We start from the raw sequence: 12,893 nt of genomic DNA, 5'->3' as shown, positions 1-12,893 counted from the left end.
GAAATGCTCAGATCTATCTATGGCATATCCTGGAAGAAGGCTGGGGTGCCCAGCCAGATGGGCAGGGTATAAATATAATAATAATAATAATAATAATAATAATAATAATAATAATAATAATGGCATGGTGTTTGAGCTGGACCCTGAGCAGAGGCATTCCACACTACCATGTTTTGCTGCAGAGGCAACTTGAACTAAGGGCTTATCCACCATTCCTCTTGTCCCACTGTTTCCTCTCAGGAAAAACTGCTCTTTAGCACTCAATCGAAGCCAATGGAAATTTGGGGTTGCTCTAGATTGAGGTCTGCTCTGATTTTGCACAAAAGAGTGGGTTTTTCTTGGGAAATGAATGGGACAAGGGGAAAACCACTGAGCTCCACGTTTTCTAGGCATGGGACAAGCAGAAGTTTGGATGAGCCCTGAGATTCTAGAGCAGTGCTCTGAAACCTCAGGAGCTGGGCGGGGATGTTGTCCAGCCCAGTGAAGAGAGATTTGCTGTACAAGTGGCTCTATGATCTGAAAATGGCACAGCTTATAACTGCTTACACACAGAGAGAAAAATATGTTCATAAGAGACTATCATGAAAAAAAAAATCTATTTATCCTTAATGTTGCTGCAGCTGTGCACTTTGCCTTTGCAACAGAGAAATATTTTGCATATATCTTATCTCCCGATTCCATTTGGTAGCCTCCATCTATTTTCCCTATCAATGACGATGAGAGATGTGCCTAGTAGCTCTCTCATGGCTCAGTAAATACTTGAATTTATTTGCATATTAAGTTAGCGGCATAGCTAAGTGTAGCATTACAAAATACTTCACAATGGGCCTAGTTCATCAGTAACGTGTCTAGGATTGATATTTTCAAGGCCCCTTAACACTAACAGAAAATAACTGCATGAATTCGGGAAGCTGGGCCATCATGGAGGCAAATATTTGTTTTATTGAGTCTCTGATTCAAGGGCTTCTGAAGTCAAATGCGATTCTTTCAGCCAGTCAATTAACTCTTGAAATTAAATAATACATTTTCTCCTTTCTTGCTTTCAATTGAAACCTTCTCCTGAAAATTGTGAAATCATTTCATTGTTTGGCACATTCATCCTTTAATGTAAGGGAAGAAAACTTGCCACAATCCTGACTCTCCCATCTGAATATGTAAGTCTGTGCACCAAAAATATAGCTGTGCGCAGAGAGGCAGAAGTGCGGGAAGCAGACTAGAACCATGTACAAGATAAACGAGGCCAAAACTTCATTGGGTACAGGATCATTGGGTTTGATCTTGCATAAAGGCAAGGATCCTCTCTCTTGCTTCTAGGCTAAGGTTACCAGATTTCGCTGTTTCCTGGGGACAATCCCGGATTTACAAATCAGTCCCCTGACAAAATCCATCTATTTAGTAGGAAGCTGAAAAGTGTCCCCGGATTCATTGGAAAAATCTGGTAACCTTATTCTAGGCAGCCCACATCCTGCACTGGGATTCCACCCAGCCTGCCTGCTGGGCAACCAGTAGGAATTGCCATGGGGAGGTTCACACCAAGGTGCACGCTAACAAACAAATTAAAACACACACAAACATTCTACATGTTTCAGCAGGCTTTTTTAAAAGGGGTTTTTAGCAGGCTCTGAGAAGAGTACAGCAAAGGCACCTGCCTAATGTCAATAGGGAGTTCCAAAGTTTGGTGCTATCACACTGAAAGATCGATTTCTTACAAATGCAGAATGGGTAATATATAATACCTGTAGTGTAGCAGTGCCAGTTCTGCAGATCAAAGCGGCATAGTGGGCATATTTGGAGTAAGGTGATCTGTCTAACAGGTACTGGTCCCAAGTTGTTGAAGGCTTTATATACTAGTAGCAGCACCTTGAACTTGGTCCAGTAGCAAATTGGCAACCAGGGCAGCTTCCAGATCAAGCACAAGGGAAGTCTCACACAGAACACATTGCAGTAATCCAGTCTTGGTACTTTATGTCATTATTTTACCCTATTAGGGTGATGTAAACACAATATAAAAAACAGATCACTGCATATCCTTTAGCTGTGGGATAAGTATGGTTCCTCATGGCTTTGCAGTGACAAACATTCATTATCATGCTTCAGATGAACTGTCTACCTTCTTAAAATGTTAAACCGCTGCTGAAATATTCATATTTTATCTGTTCATTCATTGCCTTATTAATTTTTTAAAAGGAAACTTTTTTTAAAAAAAAGAATAGAACAGTTTTTTGTTATGACACAGGAATGCAGGCAATTGGAATCCTACACCGTTTCTGATTCTCACTTGCAAAGCTGATACTCCCTGCAAAAGCTCAACCCTAGAGAAGAAAAGTACGTTTGGACTGAATATAGTGCTTTAAACTCAGTACCATTACCCTAAAAAAATGTTACACATGTATTCTCCTTCCTGTACAAAATGCCAGTTTTACAATTTGTGGGATTGCAGTAATTTTATGATGTCTGCACAATATTGACTCCCCCCCCCTAGTTTGTGTTTACTTCATGAGTCCTGGCTTCATTTTAGGATAAAAATGAATGTGGTGCCTCTTAAATTCTGCTTAAATTCACTGTCTGCTGTCTGCTTTTCAAATAAGTGGAAAGGAAGTCACGGGAGTCCTGTGAGAGGACTACTTTGTAATGCAATTTTTAAAATGGTGCATTGTAATGCAAATTAAATTTGATTTCTCGCAACTTTCAGCGTGATCGCAAGAACCATTGTGTGGTCCCTTCTAGTCAGAAATGCTTCATGAATCAGCCAGTTGATGGATGTGCAAAAAGTTGGTTTGTCAATCCAAGCTTCCATGCTGCGTTCAGAGACCCTTCCCTTCCCCTCTCATAAAGGCAATTGCAAATGGTTGTTTCAGGAGAAATCTCATGCTCGATAGGGTTTGTCATGTATTTGTAGCAAGTGGCTTTGGTGTTTACCTTATTTGTTTTCCCCTTTGGCAGTAAGTTTGATTGCATCTGAGTTAACCCAATGTCTTTTCAAAGTGACAGGAATGTATTAATTGCCACGCTACTCTTTTGAGGCAAAACCAAACCTCAGCACTATCCCCAGAAAGGCAGGGCTGTGTTGTGTAATAGGCAAGACCTTGGACAGGTAATGAAGCAATGGGTAAGGATGCTAACCTTAAGGCTGCTTCTGCGTTGCTCTGTGACCTTGAAAACGTCCTTGAGAATGCTGTGCACCACTTTCTTGCACTGCTATGCCAAACGAGCTTAAATAGCCTTTGAACAGCTCGCTGTGTATAGTGAAAATTTTACCCTTCATTTTAACTCATTTACAAGTCCACTGAATTGAACACGGGCTCAATTGGTGCTCCTTCCTAAGGCTACAGTCCTATGCACAATTGGAAGAAAGAACCACTGACATCTGTAGGACTTACAGCTCAGTCCTATGCCTGTTTACTAACTGGGTGTCAGCTATACTGGAGAGAAAATGTTTTGCAGAGAGATTTTGCTCTGGTTATTGAATTCAGAGTTTGAGTGTGACCCTATAGGATGATATAAAGGAAAACTGGGTGTCCCTTAGTATTTTTTTTTTGGGGGGGTCTGTTTTGGAGTGCATGGCTGGCACAATGAAAGAACCACATTTCCAAAATTCCAGCGGTCTCTGTATAATCAAAGCTGTGGAGTTTGTCACAGGTTTACATCTAGTCCAACATTTCCCCCATTGGGCTTGGTCTTTTTTAAAAATTCAATTTCCATAGGAAATGCTTCCTAGACATCAATGACAGGAGGATCAGAGATCTTCGAACATATCCCCAAGAGGACACTGCTATTAAAGCAAATTGTCTACATTTCAAACTCCTGCTGATTCCTGAGAGTTTGCTCTCCTTTTTATTGTCCACCTACATTAGCAAAAATAGTATTTCAAAAGGCATCATTTTCTTTAGCAGCGCAGCCAGTATTGGTGGATAATTGGTTTCCTCACATTGGTGTGTTTCAACATGGATCTCTTGTAGGCATAGAAGGTTTAAAAATAGATTACAGACAGGTAAGTTAATGCCTTATTGTGTTAAGGATAATGAAAGACATACTGCTTCTCTTCTGCTATGTTTTTATGAAATTTGGGGCTTGGCTTTCCCCTTATGGTGGTGAAGGGAACTATGCCATTTCAGGCTGCAGGTGATGTGTGTCTCTCTGTGTGTGCATGTGAAACTTTTGAATGTTCCCAACTGTGGCATCCCCCCCCCAAAAAAAACTCCTTACAGGTAAATTTTAGGTCATCAGGAAGAATTGTTCCACTATAACTGCTGTACTCCCTTCTCTGCTCTCTTTCCATTTTCTTTCTTTTTGCCAAGGAAACATTTTTTTTTAAAATGTGATTGTTCACTTACAACCTGAGGTAAGACTGATCAACCTATCACTTCATACCCACCTAATTCTGCTGCATATGTAGACTAGGCCAGTCAAATAAGTCATTGCTACTTACCAGGAGGCAGAGAGGGTTGGGCAAGGCAGAGGCAAAGTTGGCTCTTGAACTGGAATTAATTGAGGAGAGTATTACCTCAAGTAAGCATACACTGGACTGCAGCCTTAAACATTGTTCCTCAAAGTCAGTCTTTCTATTCCCTGCAGCTTCTTCTCAGGTAATTTATCTTCTAGGCACCTTGTCCATTGAATAGCTATACCAAACACGTGCAGTAAACTGGTCCTCAGCTGGGATCCAATTCATGCATGGCACAAGTAGGCTTAATTTAAATGAAGCTAGCCCAGTTTCCACCATCTGAGAAAGACCTGCTAGAGAGCAGTTCCTTTTCTGTCGTCCCCCCCCCCAGAAGGCTTAGGATGAAGTTGTGCTTGCAGTGAGCAAGCAGCTGGACATGGAATTAGTGTCAACAGGGTTTTTAACAGGTGTTTTAGAATTAGCCTTTTATTATTATTGACACGAATAGTACAGACAGTAACATTTGTGCAAAGGCAGGTATTCAGAGTGCCTATATTAAATTTGCCTTCTGTGGGTGCCATACATGATTCCTCGTTAGCCAAAGCTGCTCAATTTGAAGACTATTGCAAAATGGGAGGGGGGGATATAGAACTCTGTAGCTTTAGCCAGTAATTTATACATAGTTAGAAGAGTCATACGGAGCCAACAAGCTGTATGGAGCCAGCAAGAAGACTAAATTATTTGTCACTGCTAAAAAGCACGTCCGTTCAGCAGTGCTTCAATTAACATCAGTATGTCAGGCCTTTAATCCTTGTTTCATTTTTAAAAGACTCTACTTATTTGCCAGAGCATTCGGAAAAGATAATTCACATTTGTTATCCTCTCATATTTATTATTGCAAAGGGAGGAGATTTTCTCATTCTTAACTGGGCAAACATGTCTATTTTGATTTTTCTCTGTTTCTTATTTTTCCAGTCTTATGCTTGGTTCTTCATATTTCCACATCATTTCAGGATTTAAAAAAAAGTCCTCATGAAACTTCAGCATTTTAGTGCAAATCTCTCCTAATGGATGCATTTTTGCAAAAGCAATTTTCCCTAATATAATCTGTTTTTGTATGTTGTTTTCACCAATATATTCCTATATATGCACAGTTTATCCTATTAAATGCATTTCTGTACACATTTGGCTGGAGAACTGCACTCCAAGATTCGGGAAAGTGCAAATTTCAAATTATGGCTATGCTTCATGGATAGTCTGGAAAGTGTGAATTAGATAAGATCACCTTTAAGTGTAAACTGACTTGGATTTATCTCACATCCCTAATCTTAACTAGTAAAACAATTGCCAAAAAATCCATACGGTTCACTCACCCCAGCTTCTCTCATCTCTGCCCATCTTTTCCATGCAACATGGATTCTTATTTGACTATTAGCTTTGGTAACTTAATTCTGAAATCCAGTGCTATTCTCTTTATGCCTCTTTCATCATTCATCAGCCAGCTTCCAAAGGGCATAGAAATGTTTCTCTTATATTAAGGAACAGACAAGCTGAAATAGAAATGCTGTTTATTATTCTACTTTATTTGGTATGAATAGTGCTAGGAGGTATATGAGACTAAAAGTTTTTTTATTTAAAAAAATACACTGGTAATTAAAACAAAAACAAATCAAACCATTTTGCATAATTCATCATTTGTATAATATGTGTGAGAGAGAGAGAGAGAGAGAGAGAGAGAGAGAGAGTTTGCAAGATTTTGATGTTCTGAAGTGCAAGATTCCCAGGGAATCTATACTTCTTGCATCAAATGTGCATTGTGCTGTCCTCTTATTTGTTTCAACAGCAGCAGATTTGCTGGCCTGCTGAACAAAGCACTCCTGCCTGTTGGATACTGAAGGCGCTGTGCCCTTATGAAGGTAAGAACCCAGTTTGCCCTTACAGTCAACCAGTAAGCAGTGTAATAAATGTCGCATCACACAGATGTTTCATCAAGTGCTCAGTAGGTAACATCTACTGGAGATGTCCTCATCACATCTGGTTGTGAACAACTCAGCAAATAATTGCCATTTCAGCAGCCATTGTTTTCATCAGCATTTTCCTGTGTAGCAAGAATGCCAGCACAGAACTTTTAGAATTTCAAAGTGAAAGTTAGCTTTGGTTCTTGAAAAGCATGAATAAATTCTAATAAGGCTTATCAACAACTACTCTGTGCCATCAGTAAATTATGAAACAGGCTGCACTACAAGGTTGGTCACAGTAGAAGTGGTCAAATACTAACAGCCGACCCACTGAAATACCATGGGCCTGACAGACATTTCTGCAAATGTAGAAATGACTGTTGGTACACTGTCATCCAGACAGAGTAAAACAGTGTGTGTTCCTGACAGAGCTAATTGAGGCAGTCAAATAAATATCCTTTTTAAATATTTAATTTTGTAACCAGCTTGAATTGAAAACCAAAACCGCAAGCAGTGAAAATTCATGCTTCCCTGATTAAGCTATCTGTTTCTTTCTGAATGAACACTGAAACTAATCTAGCCCATCTTCCATCTTTTCCTTTTGAACTACACCCAAGTTTTCCTATTGAAACACCAGAGTCAATATGTTTAGGAAAGGACTGTGGCTCAGTGATAGGTAAGATGTTTTCCATGCAGAAGGAGCCATCTCCAAGTTGACAAGCCACACCTGGTGAACTTCACTCTCTATCATCATCATTGTCATCATCATGTGGCATTTTTATCCTGCTTTCAGCCAAAAAGGGGGGGGTTCCCAGAGTAGCTTACAAAAGCAGACAGGAGATAAGGGGTGCCAACTTGAATAAAATATTGGGAGGGGGGCAGGTAAGCTCCACCCTGCATAACTGATCACAAGACGTGGTGCACACACACCATTTGAATGGCAATGCCCATCAACTTGGGGTGGGGGCAGCCCCCTCAAATATTTTAAGGGGCCCCTAGGAGATGGCTCCTACGCAGAAGATAGTCCCTGACATGTGGCTAAAAGACAAGACACAAAAAAGGAGGATGGGAGGGAGGAAGAGAAAAGCAAACTCAAGTACTACAGAGATCTTGTAGTGAAGAGAAGGAGAAGACAAATTTGGAGATGAGCCAAAAGTTACTGGTCTGGTGGAGGAGCCCTGTGTTCTTTTGGACCTGGCCTCCCTACCTCCAGGTCGGGCTAAGAAAGACCCCCGTCTGAAACCCTGAGAAACTACTGCCTGTCAGTTTAGATAGCATTGAGCTAGAGGGATCGAAGATATCAGGAGAACACAGTTTCTATGTTCTTCCTAAAATCATAATTGTTTTCATAAGATTCTTAGCCAGTAATTTGCCAAAGTGTAAGCATTTAATTCTATATGAGTTCATTTTTAGCTTGAGAACATCTCAGGCTTTTAAATATGGGCCTCTATTCTACATGGGATTGTAATAAATCTACCTTGAAAAAGGTAGGGTTCACCCGCTGGTTTATGCCAGCTGAGACAGACACAACTGTGCTTTTCAAGAATAATGCAGTTAAATGAGGACTCTGAGTGGTTCCTCCTGACCTCTCACTTCCTGTTGCACCCTTTCTCTTTTCGTAACAGTGGAGCATTGTAAGATCATGTTAGCTGAATTGTAGGGTGAAGGAAAGAAGGAGGGCAGGAGCCATTTCCCAAAGTTTGCATTCAGATTTTTCAGGTTTTAGATTAAGGCAAATCTTTGTTTCAGGTATGCTCTAAGGAGCCCTTCCTTCATCCTTGCCATCATTCAGTATTGCAGCTTGTAATCCCCACCTCCCCAGTATGTTCCTGAATGATGCTAAGATGTAGGGGTCAGGTGGCAAGTTACATACCGTGGGCAAAGGTTGTGCTTCAGCTGCAGAGGTCAGTTATGGACTAAGTAGTCACACAATGGGACACATCTTAATTCATCATGATGGCTGCCTTCTGACTAAAATGACCTATCCCAGTGATGTTAATGGAGCCATTCCCCTCAATAAAAGTATACTGAATATGACTGAAGGTTTCGAAGTGGGGTTTTTGTTTTTTTAAAATGCAGGACTCATTGAATTACATAATTCGCTGTGGAATGCCCACATATCCAATGAACATAAAGGTCTTCAAGTAATGCTTCTTGAGTCAGGGAAGGTGTGCAAGGGAGAGCAAAAACCCACAAGCTGAGGGAGAGTAATATACCTGCAAATAACCAAGGGTTAGGGTTTCCTCAGGTGTGCATCACACATTCATAACCTCTGCTGTCTGAAACCAAGGAGCAGGGTCACACACTCCTTGCTATTATGGACTCTGTTGGCTTATGTAAACAGGGGGGTACATATAGAATCTGGGAGAGAAGTGGAGCAGGGGGAATATAGGCTTTTGATGGGCTGGAAAGAAGTGGCTCTGATGTATAAGGCAAGGCCAGGTATAACTCATGAAGTTTCTAGGCTACATGTGAAAGGGTGGATGAAGAAGATTCTAACATGTTTGTGAAAGCAGTTGTAAAACCAAACGATTTCCCCCCTCAAAACTTGTGTTGCTTTAAAGGCAGAAAGCCCATCTTCATCTGCCCATTATAAACAGTACATATAGGAAGCATATTTCTTACCCAGCAAACCAGGAGAAATAAAATCTAGGCTGGAATAGGACCTGAAACAGATGGCCAAAGGCACAGCATGTCTGAAAAAGGACCAAATTTGAGTGGAATTGTGCATCTTCCTTTCCATGGCAAACATTAATTCCCAGTGCAGTTATGCACCATTCCACAAGTCCATAAACATTTTCTCATTACATTATTCTGTAACTGCTAATGCACTTGTGGCTTCTCATCTGCCTCACTTTCATGATCTGTGCTTGTGCTAGGTCAGCCCCTAACACATTGCCCTTGGCTTTACTGACACTAATTAAATGGTCTTTCTTCTTCCTTCTGTGATAGCTGCCTATATAGATATATATATATATGTACAGTCTTAACCAGTGCTTTTTTCTAAAAAAATGTTTAGGGATACTCTCATTTTCCTACTAATATTGAAATACTGCCCCTCAATGAGGCCAAACTTAGATTCACAAAATGTTTAGGGGTATGCGTACCCCTGCGTCCCCCCCAAAAAAAGCACTGGTCTTAACCAAAGTGCCAGTTCACAGGGGCAGTGTCCAAAAAATTGAGGGAATGTTTTCTTGGCATATACAGAAAGGCATAAGGATAGGAAGGGAGTTTTTGGCACATAGAGAAAAGCATAAGGAAAGAGAAGTGGATTTTTTGCACTGATAGTTTGGGTGACTATTTTGCATTTTTCTTACTTAAAACTTCCAGCACCTCCCTCAGATGCTTTGATATATTTTATGAAAGTGCAAGTTATAAATAAAATACTAGACTCTGGATGCCTGTAGTTCACAACTGGAAGGGTGGGGTGGCAGCAGTGCAGCCTTTTGCCTCCTATGGCAAAATTTGTAGATAGAATTGCACAGTTGGAAGGGATGCCAAGGGCCATCTAGTCCAACCCCCTGCAATGCAGGAATCTCAGCAAAAGCATCTGTGACAGATGGCCATCCAAATGTAGAAGTGTTACTTTAAAAGCAGATGCAGCACTGGACGTGCATCCAATAAGAAGTCACACGGGAAGTCACATGAGCAACATCATGGGAGGAGTGTTTCTAGGACCAAGGTGGAACTGTGATGCCCCCTTGTTGTTTTTGTTATCAAATGCTGCATGTTGTTTAAGTGCTCTTGTTATATTTGTAATATTGGAATGCAGTTTCTTGGTATGTTGTTAATATTTGTTTGAAATGCATCTAGTTTCTGTCGTAAGCCGCTTTGAGCATGATTTTTTTTTTAATAAAAAAATGTGGCATCTAAATAAAATGAGAGGCTTTTAAGGTCTGCCTGCCCGTTTCCAGCAGTTGGATGGTAAACTACCCTTCCTGCCAGATCATGGCAGTCTGGGTCCAGCTTGTTGTTTCAGGACTAAGTAGGTATGGTTGCCATGTTGAGCTTTTTTTTTGGCAAATTCGCAATAACTGCTGACATGGGTTGCCATGCGTTTTCCCAGACTTTTTTTTTTTTTGCGATTTCCAGCTGGATATTGCTTCCGGCTGCAGTATTCCAGATGTGTCCGGGAAATTCCCTAAAGTAGAAACCTTTTTCTCTGTGATCTGAATTAGCAGTTGGCAAGGGTGTTTCTAAACTTAACCTGGAAGAGCCTTCTAAAGAGAAAATTAAAAAATTACAACAGGGCAAAACTATGGTGAGGGAGTGGGGAATCAATGTTGTGAACTGCCCTGAGATTTACAGATGAAGGGCAGTGTGTGTGTGCTTATATATACACAGAAATAACAGTGATAGTGATAGGTTTGGCTGGCTATGAGCAGTGTACAGCTTTCATCAAGGCTTGGAACCAGGGTTAAGTTACCCAAGCATTCTTCAGTAGGTACCACTTTTACAGATGAAGAGTTGGGTGGATAACCAAGGACTTTTTGTAGATCAGCAACTCAATTAAATTCTTATTTAAATACAGGTGTCTTGATTCCTGGGTCTGGGAGCAACGAAACATGTTGCATAGATTGAAAAGCAAAATGGAATGGTGGTTTCCCCCCGACCTCCATTTTATTTTTCTGTCAAGCAGATCAGTATGTGGTCAGGCTTCTAACTAATCAAGAGAGCTTATACTGGTCAGACAAAGAATGAAGAGGAAGCTGCCCTCTGGGTTACTATTTTATCAAAGGTTGATTTAAGTGTCTCCAGTTCCAGCAATGTTTCTTCAGAGCATTGTGTTTCCAGATTAGATTAAACACTTAATCTTGTTTTCAAGGTCAAGCAGGGTTTGATTAAGTTTTCTGGTTCAACTTTATGAGATTAAAAAAAAAACAAACTACTGCTGCTCCTTCCCTTCTAGTTCAGAAAAGCATTGCCTATGCCTCCCCCCCCCCCAAGTCCAGTAACAGAACAGTTATTCTGATAGAGTGTTTTGATCCAAGTGAAAAGAAGAGCTATGGGCACTATCTGTTTTTTACAACAGGAGCTGTGGTGACTTTAAATTTGTCATAGAGAATGTACAAAATCTAAACTTTGTATGCATTTTAAATTAATTTTTCAAAGTCATCTCTGGAGAAAACCATTTATGTAGACTAACACTGCAATCCTAGGTGTTACTCTGAATTAATTCTCATTGTTTTTGTGGTAAATAAAAATATGCCCTTTTCCCTTATGGGGTATCCAAGAGCCCATATAGAGTCCTTACATAGGTTCCCTATTGGTAGGAGAAAATAACAGAGGCCAACCAGAGAATATTGAGAAGCAAAGCAGCTAGTAAGCTTGATCTTTATTGATCTGTTGCAACAGGGTACTCCCCTCACACGCAGGAGAGGAAGAGGACCCCCCAAAAATGCTGTGCAAGGGCTTATAAAGACTTTTGAAATTCCCCTCCTCTAGATCAAGACCACCCCCAGAAACATTATGCATTCATCACAGAAGGGGTGTAACCTAAGACCACCCCTCAGATAAGGCGGTCTAAAACAGAACATTTGCATGTTGTTTTCTCCTGTCGCTTTGTTTATTTCCTGTCTGGCAGGTTACTTGATTGGATTTCTTGGGGAGTCTGGGCAGTCTTTTGTAATGATAAGGCTCACACCCTTATTCAAACACAGATTAAGACAGGATTTGTGAAGGAAGAGACAATGGGGAGGCTTTTCCATTTTGACCATGCAGAGAAACATTTACTCAGTTTAGGAATCAAAATGGTTCCAGGTTGGCTTTCCTGTGCTGATCTATGTACGTGTGGTTATGAACGTTGCCATATATCTAAGACCATAAAATTCCTATCACATTTTCAAAGGGGCTCACTCCCAGAAAAGTGTGCATAGGATTGCAGCCTAACTATGACTGGGATCCAAAGGACTGTGCAACTAGTTCCATGAACCTAATGAGCTTTGGTGCTTGAGTTCGCAAACAGCCACATTCAGATGTTGGATGGGGACCTGCTTTTCAACGAAGGAAACATTACATTTGGTCATGCTCAAATCCTTGGCATCTTTATCATTGGTTTTGAGATCCTGGCCTTTAATTACTCTGATGCTGAATGCACAGTATGACAATACTTTTACTAGGGGACCAAGCAAAATAGCATGAAATAGTAAGTTTTCTGATTGTTCCTAATAAAAACATTGCTATACTGTAGATTTTTATAGACCAATATGACTATCTATACTTTGTTCTGATGTGGATGCAAATTTGCCTAAAAATCCAGGGATTCTACTCTCATTGGCTCAAGACAGTTTGTTGCCCAATCAGCTATGCCATGCGATCCAATAATTCTGTGCCAAGTTTCTTGCAATGTGGCAGCAAATTCCAGGGTACAGTCCTCCGACTGCACCTGGCTAGGTAGAATCTGAAAGTTGCACCAGTGATCTTCTGCCTCAGCGATGGCCACCTTCCACCCACCCTGGGTCACATGCTAGCTGAGGGTAAGGCACTCCTGGATATGCAGGGTGTGCCCTTCTGTTCAGCCCACCTTGCCTCTTCCAAGAACTTGATGCTAC

At 40.8% G+C, this 12,893-nt stretch overlaps 1 protein-coding gene across 3 annotated transcripts in view; it reads left to right on the top strand.

Annotated features, from left to right (window-relative positions):
- The window catches only part of SCML4 (Scm polycomb group protein like 4), an 83,274-nt gene that overhangs the window by 6,104 nt on the left and 64,277 nt on the right, over nt 1-12,893 (top strand). The window contains exon 2 of one of the 3 annotated variants that reach the window (XM_083608406.1): nt 6,228-6,300. The exons of the other annotated variants lie outside the window; for them this stretch is intronic. The gene's annotated coding sequence lies outside the window, so the exon portion shown is untranslated. The remainder of the gene's footprint in view (nt 1-6,227; nt 6,301-12,893) is intronic. 3 annotated transcript variants of the gene reach the window in all.

This window comes from Podarcis filfolensis (assembly GCF_964270895.1).
Source record: "Podarcis filfolensis genome assembly, chromosome: 3".
Lineage (NCBI taxonomy): Eukaryota > Metazoa > Chordata > Lepidosauria > Squamata > Lacertidae > Podarcis > Podarcis filfolensis.
The sequence above is the reverse complement of the archived record's forward strand: the minus strand, read 5'-3'. Positions and strand labels throughout refer to the sequence as shown.